The sequence below is a fragment of the Triticum dicoccoides genome, chromosome 5B (assembly GCF_002162155.2).
Source record: "Triticum dicoccoides isolate Atlit2015 ecotype Zavitan chromosome 5B, WEW_v2.0, whole genome shotgun sequence".
Taxonomy (NCBI): domain Eukaryota; kingdom Viridiplantae; phylum Streptophyta; class Magnoliopsida; order Poales; family Poaceae; genus Triticum; species Triticum dicoccoides.
Genome location: NC_041389.1, coordinates 6155099 through 6161374, shown reverse-complemented (window position 1 = coordinate 6161374; position 6276 = coordinate 6155099). Strand labels below are relative to the sequence as shown.

At 40.0% G+C, this 6276-nt stretch overlaps 1 long non-coding RNA gene across 6 annotated transcripts; it reads left to right on the top strand.

Annotated features, from left to right (window-relative positions):
- Positions 1-6: 6 nt before the first annotated feature.
- LOC119306988 lies at positions 7-4907 on the top strand. Of its 6 annotated transcripts, XR_005149102.1 has the most exons (9): positions 12-734; positions 820-990; positions 1423-1499; positions 1585-1601; positions 1705-1770; positions 3056-3138; positions 3409-3530; positions 4425-4603; positions 4714-4907. It is a non-coding gene; the product is annotated as an uncharacterized LOC119306988 (long non-coding RNA). The 6 variants fall into 6 exon arrangements; XR_005149100.1 differs by adding an exon at positions 3826-3890 and having other exon boundaries at positions 7-734; positions 1423-1770; XR_005149099.1 differs by adding an exon at positions 3637-3643 and having other exon boundaries at positions 8-734; positions 1423-1770.
- Positions 4908-6276: the final 1369 nt, after the last annotated feature.

Genomic DNA, 6276 nt, shown 5'->3' with positions numbered 1-6276 from the left:
TCTTCCTCCCTCAAACGCTAACCCATCTCCGTCGTGGCCGCCCCCGCCACCTCCCGCCGCGGCCGCCGCCTCAGCTCCAGCCGTGGCCATCGCGCCCAGATCCAGCCGCGGCCGTCGCCCCCACGTCCCACCGCGGCCTCTGCCCTGCGTGCCAACAACCCCTTCCCCCGCCGCATTACAAAACTCCCTCGGGCACAAGGATTTACATCGGCACGCTACCAGGAAGGCAGCCCACGCACGCATCGTCCCCCCATCTCTCTCGTTTCCTCTCCCCCAGCTCTAGGGTTCCCAGCCCCACTGCACCGCCGCCACAGCGCACAGCCCCTCCCAATCTCGTTTCCGATTCACCTCTCTCCTCCCGTCACGGCCCTGAATCATCCCCCTCCTCCCGCACTTCTTCGTGCGTGGCCGCCGGCCTTGTCGTCTTCACCGATGGGAGGAGGCACCAAGCGGTAGCAGTTGATTAGGCCTTTGGCCAATTGTGTATGATTAGAAGCCTTGGCTGAATGTATTTGCGTCTTGTTTTTTGGGCTCCTATGTTCTCTTTTGATTAAGCCCACTGTGTTCTCCTCTCACTAAGCCCTTGGCTAATTGTGTTTGATTAAAGGCCTTCGCTGGTTGCATCCTTTTTATTATTATTTGATGGTCTACTCCCGATGATGTCATCCTTTCCAGTGGAGCGCGGGAGGGTCGTCGAGAGATTCGTCAAGGAAAGTGACCTGTTGTCTCATCTGGTGAGCATTTGTTTTCATTCCCTCCTTTTGTTTTTTATACATATATAAATACTAATCATGATGTGTATTTACTATTTTATTTCAGCTGGCCAATCCTCTGGTTTGGCGGTCAGTTTGTTGCGTGCTTCTCCTGTCCTGAATTTGGGGTCTTGTTCAGTGGCTGCTGAACCTGCTTTCTTTGTTCTGAATCCGAACTTGGGATCTTCTTCAATGGCTGCTCAGTCATTCAACCGTTTGTCTGAAACTTTTCATTTGTGTATGTTGTCTTCCTCTTACCTCTTCTTTTTTCCAGTTGGTTTAATCAAATAAGTTTAGGTTTTCCCAAAAAAGCATTTCTTACTTTTTGTGATACAGTGAGGAATTTATGTTGATTTGAATAGAAAATTTGTCCTTCAAGAGTAATGAACAATCAAACAATTTTGGATTGAGCTAAACTGTTACAATAGAAAAAAATGTATCTCTTATTCTTATTATTAGCTAACATCCTTATGTTATGGGACGAGGGAGTAGTTTATAAGGTTCTGTTTATAAACTTTCTGTACTCAGTTTATAATGTTTCTCTTATTCTATTATTAGCTAACATCCTTATAAATCAGAGATTCTGTGTATCATCACAGTTATAAGCACATACCAAATTTAGCTACATCTTAGACTTATCTTCATACAAATTATATCCTTTTGACTTCAGGTAATTATGTATTGTCGAAATCTGGTCATTTGTATTCTTCTCAGAAACTGCATAATGGCACCTTGCCGTTCTTTTCGGTTCGTCTCCTTATGATCCCCGCTTCAATCTTTCTACTTGATCTACATTTTTTCCCATGAGTTTAATTTCTTGATTTTGATTCAGATATTCAATAGTTGCTGGTGCGGGCAATGGACATTCAGACATTCCTATATTTTTCTGTACTCTGTTCTGTATTTAATTTAATTTGTATCTTACTTTTTCCTGTATATATATGATGCCTAGGAGAAGTGCACTGTACGATGCATATCGGAGAAAAAGGCGCACTACAAGTTCTCCTGCTACTAAAAGGTTATATCCTCCGCTTTGACGTTGTTGGTTATGGCAGAGTGCACTACATAAGAATGAGCTAAATAAGTTAATTATCATTCTCTACAAGAGTTAGTGCTAGCTAAATCATAATTAACTTACAGTAGCTCGGTGGCATGGATGAAGGCGAGGAGAGTACATAAATGGGAAATTATGTAGATTTTGTTTTCGGCTTCCAATATTATGTATACGGTTTCTTTTCCTCCATCTAATTTATGAATATATACTATGTAGTATGTACAAGCAAGGAGATGAACAGAGAAATCAGTTAGTGTACAACATCACATCATACTTTTTCAGTGAATTAACTTTAGGTTCCACAACTGTTTCCTCTTGAATATTTGTTCAATTTCTGTTTTACTTTCCAGTATAAACTGTAGTAAATGAGTATTATCCTACAAATTATATGTATGAAGAAGTATTTATAAAGTTCTCCTCTGCGTAGAATTGAAAATATCAGGGCATTGTTATCGTTTATCCTGTTGTGCATTGAGTGCAATTCTGTGTTACTGAACAAGTAAATTTGAAAATTCTAATTTGTGGAGAAATGTTTGTTGTATAGTACTTAAAACTCAGTGCAAATCTGATTTGAGTAAATAGACCTAAAAAAGGAGGAACAAGTTTAAGGTGTTCCTAAATTTAGGGCATGTTTGGTTCATGAATTAGCTAGCCACGCCAAAGGTGTGGCGTGCCACATCTTTCTAGGTACACGTTTGGTTTTTTTACTAAGGTTAGGCTTGCCACAGCTGGAAGAGGCTTTTGCTGTAGAAATTTTTCCTAAGGTGTGGCGCTCGTTTTAGCTGCCACACTTTGTGGCGCGCCACACCTGCCTCTGTTTAGGCGTGGCATACTGAGGGCTCAACCAAACAGCCCCTTATTCAGTTATGCTTTTGTGCTCTGTTATTGTTAGTGTAACTACTCGTTACAGAACATTTCAGTTTCTTTTTTAAAATGACATTTTTTTATCTTATTCTGGGGCACCCAGTTGATGAGAGAACTACATATGCTTTGCTGTGCATAACTGTTCAGTGCCCTATTGTGCACTAACGAAATTCAGTGTAAGTGTGACTAAGTAAGTAAAGTTAAAAAGGAATATGAAATTTGAAAACAAAATAAATAACTTTATTTTTTATAATTTGTAAAAAAGTGTTTGTTATAGTGTTATCTATCAAATAAATTGGTGCAAATCCGATTGAATTAATGGATTGTAGCTTGGCAAACTTTTACAGAAAATGAACTAACAAGGCTACTCTGAATTCCTTTGCAGAAGTTAAAGCTGCAAATTCAATGTTCAGGGAAGCCAAGATCGGTTGATATGAAACTGTATCTCTTGTTCAAGATACTGTCATGGTAAGCTGAGGTGTAACCTAACATGTAGGTAACGTGATTTTATAATTTTGATGTGCTGAGAGATTTTGGTGGAGAACTGGAGATTGGTTGTTTTGGGGCATGTGGTTCGTGATTTGGGAATTTTGAAAGGATTTATAATAGTTGTTGATTTCTCCTCATTGATGTTTGGCTCTTCTGATACTTGGCACTCATCTTAGAATGATGATTTACGAGGGAAATGTCAGGCTAGAAAGTTTCACAATATTCGCTTTCTTTACTTTAACTTGGTAGGCAACGGTGGAAAGCTGCAGAGGACACATCCTGAATTGGTGTTCTTTGCAATGCCCTGGTGACCGGCGCCAGCAACACGCTACGGCCCGCCGGTTGCCCTAAACGGCAGCGTGAACCATCTGGTACAGGACTTCAAACTCTATTCTCATCTAAGCTTCTATCAAAAAGTTTAGAAAAGCTTTTCATGCACTAGCTCATCGATTGCCACTTTGAATTTGTTATTTGCAGGTTAAGGGTTAGTTTCACCTACTGTCTGATTAACATGAATGCCTTTACCATGGATTATAGTAATCTACTACTTTAGTCATTGTTTTAGATTTTGCCTTCACGATTAATTATATGGATGATGCTTAGCTGTAGCCATTATGCCTGTCATAGTTCAAGATTTTAATTTTTTGATTCATGTCTGCCGCACAGAGGGGATGAAATGAGTTCTGCATGTCTTCTCTTTTTGTAAAGTGTCTACCTGAGTTCTTTACATGGTGCGTTGGTTTCCTTGCAAAAAAAAAATATATGTGCATATCGTGGATCTTGTAATGTCAACCAAAAACTTCTTCTTAAAAGATACATTTGTTTCAGCTTGATTCGAATAGGTTTCTTTCTTTTCATATGCTTGCCTCAAACTACAATTTACAAAGATCATTTTTAACGTTCATTTACTTTTCATTCACTTACTAAATATGCTTCAAAGCTAAAGATGATAGCAGCAGAACTAAATCCGTCTATAAAGCACTCTATCACCACGGCTTTCATTCAGAAATCTATAAACATGGTTCTTCGATCAATACATTTATAGCCTTGTTCACGATTGTTTCTTGCCATATCAAATGCTTATATTAACCCTGTAATTTACTGATGCATAAAAAATAATACTTAACTACAAGTTTTATCTGCCTGACACGATTATCTCCAGAACATAGACCATATATGTTTACTCTCGTTGAATCTCTAACAACCATATTGTCATACTTAGGTGCTCAATTAATCATGTTATCCTGATAAGTCTTGATCACCAGTTTAGGAGTAGCGGCGCAGAAGACGACGACGTGGCAGAGGATGGATTAGATTGTCCCTATCAGTGCGGCAGCAACTGGGTTGTGTGCGCAGCCGGCGTCGAGGAGGAAGAGCCGCTGCTCACGACCTCGCACTACGACAGCGCATCTTCTACTATCGCACCTGTGGTGTCCTAGATCTGGTCCGTCAGCCTCTCTCCCTCCAAGCTCCCAAGATAATGATGCATTAATCTCGTCCTGATCTTGCTATTTATGTATCTCCATCTCTCATTTGTGTTCCTTCTATTTGCAGGGATCGTCGGAAGCAAGTGTACATCTAGGGATTTATTTGATTTGAAATGTATTATGTTAGCTTAGCCTACTCTGTTGATGCTGGTATGTCAGGCTTTTATATTTCAGAAACATGGTCATTGCAAATGGCAATGTCGACATGGAGGAAGGAACCCTTGAAATCGGGATGGGTATGCATTCTCTTCCAGTTCTGCATATGAAGTAAGATTTAGAATGGCAGGATTTATAAAATTAGGGGCAAGCCAGTCAAAGGATAAGTGGCATTTGAGCAAAATAATGTGACAAGAATTAATGAGACAATTTTGATAGTGCATCAACATGAGGTAGATATAAACGGATTGGAAAACATAAACTATGAAAGAGTAGCAATCACGAAGGAAACAATTAGGCACTAATTTAATGCTGAACCCAATGTAAATTCTCATCAACTGCAGACATCAGAATACCATGCATCATTTTATTTGTTTGCAAAGTAGAAAGTTTGATCAGTTAACACTTCCATTTTATATGACACTTGCATACAAAGCAATGTGTTCAGCACCATTTGGTGTTCCTTGAAGTGTTGTAGGGATTTCTGCACGGACAATGTATAAATTGTTAAATCTAAGACCCCAATTAGACGCAATATACCAAGCACATTGGTTAGACTTAACCAATCTAGATCTATAGATAATCATACTCCAATGAAAAAAATGTCGTGTGAAGGTGATACCATTTGATATTGCCACATGATCTTTTGGCTCCAATGTTGGGACCATAATGTCCTTGGAAAGCATTGTGGATGATTGGGTGGATCATTCACATATGAACACATCAGATGACTGTTCCACAACAACTGTTAAAATTACAAGCTCGGTTACAAATTTTCAGTACGTCCTATATCCACACACTTCTTGAGAAAATACATACTCCCTCCGATCAGAAATAAGTTTCGTGGTTTTAGTTCAAATTTTTAAACTAAAACCATGACACTTATTTCTGATCGGAGGGATTACCTTTGTTACCCAATATTAGATAGGTGTTCTGTATACTGTGACATCTTAATTATAAGCCGGTGTTGCAAGGTAATGATCAACTGCTTTTGAGCCTTGAGACTGTGATTCGAATAGGTTTCTTTCTTTTCATATGCTTGCCTCAAACTACAATTTACAAAGATCATGTTTAACGTTCATTTACTTTTCATTCACTTACTAAATATGCTTCAAAGCAAAAGATGATAGCAGCAGAACTAAATCCGTCTATAAAGGAGCGGGGTTGAGTGGTGTGGTTCGCGACCCTTGAGACTCGACCAGGATAGCGGAGGCTCGACGCAGTAATAGCGGCGAGGCGTGCGGTATGCACGGGACATGGAGACGGGCCAGGGCTCTGGTGGTCATACATGTGGTGAGACAACTGCGAATTTGACTCGGGATGACTACAAGCAATGGTGAAATTCCTTCAAGTTTCAGACAGGCGGTCAAGAAAGGAGCGGTGACGTTGAGTTCAGGTAACTCTTATGGGTGACACCCAATATGTGAGTTGTTCATTTTTCACGCAGGTCAGTGATCAGTGTGTGATTGCGTTG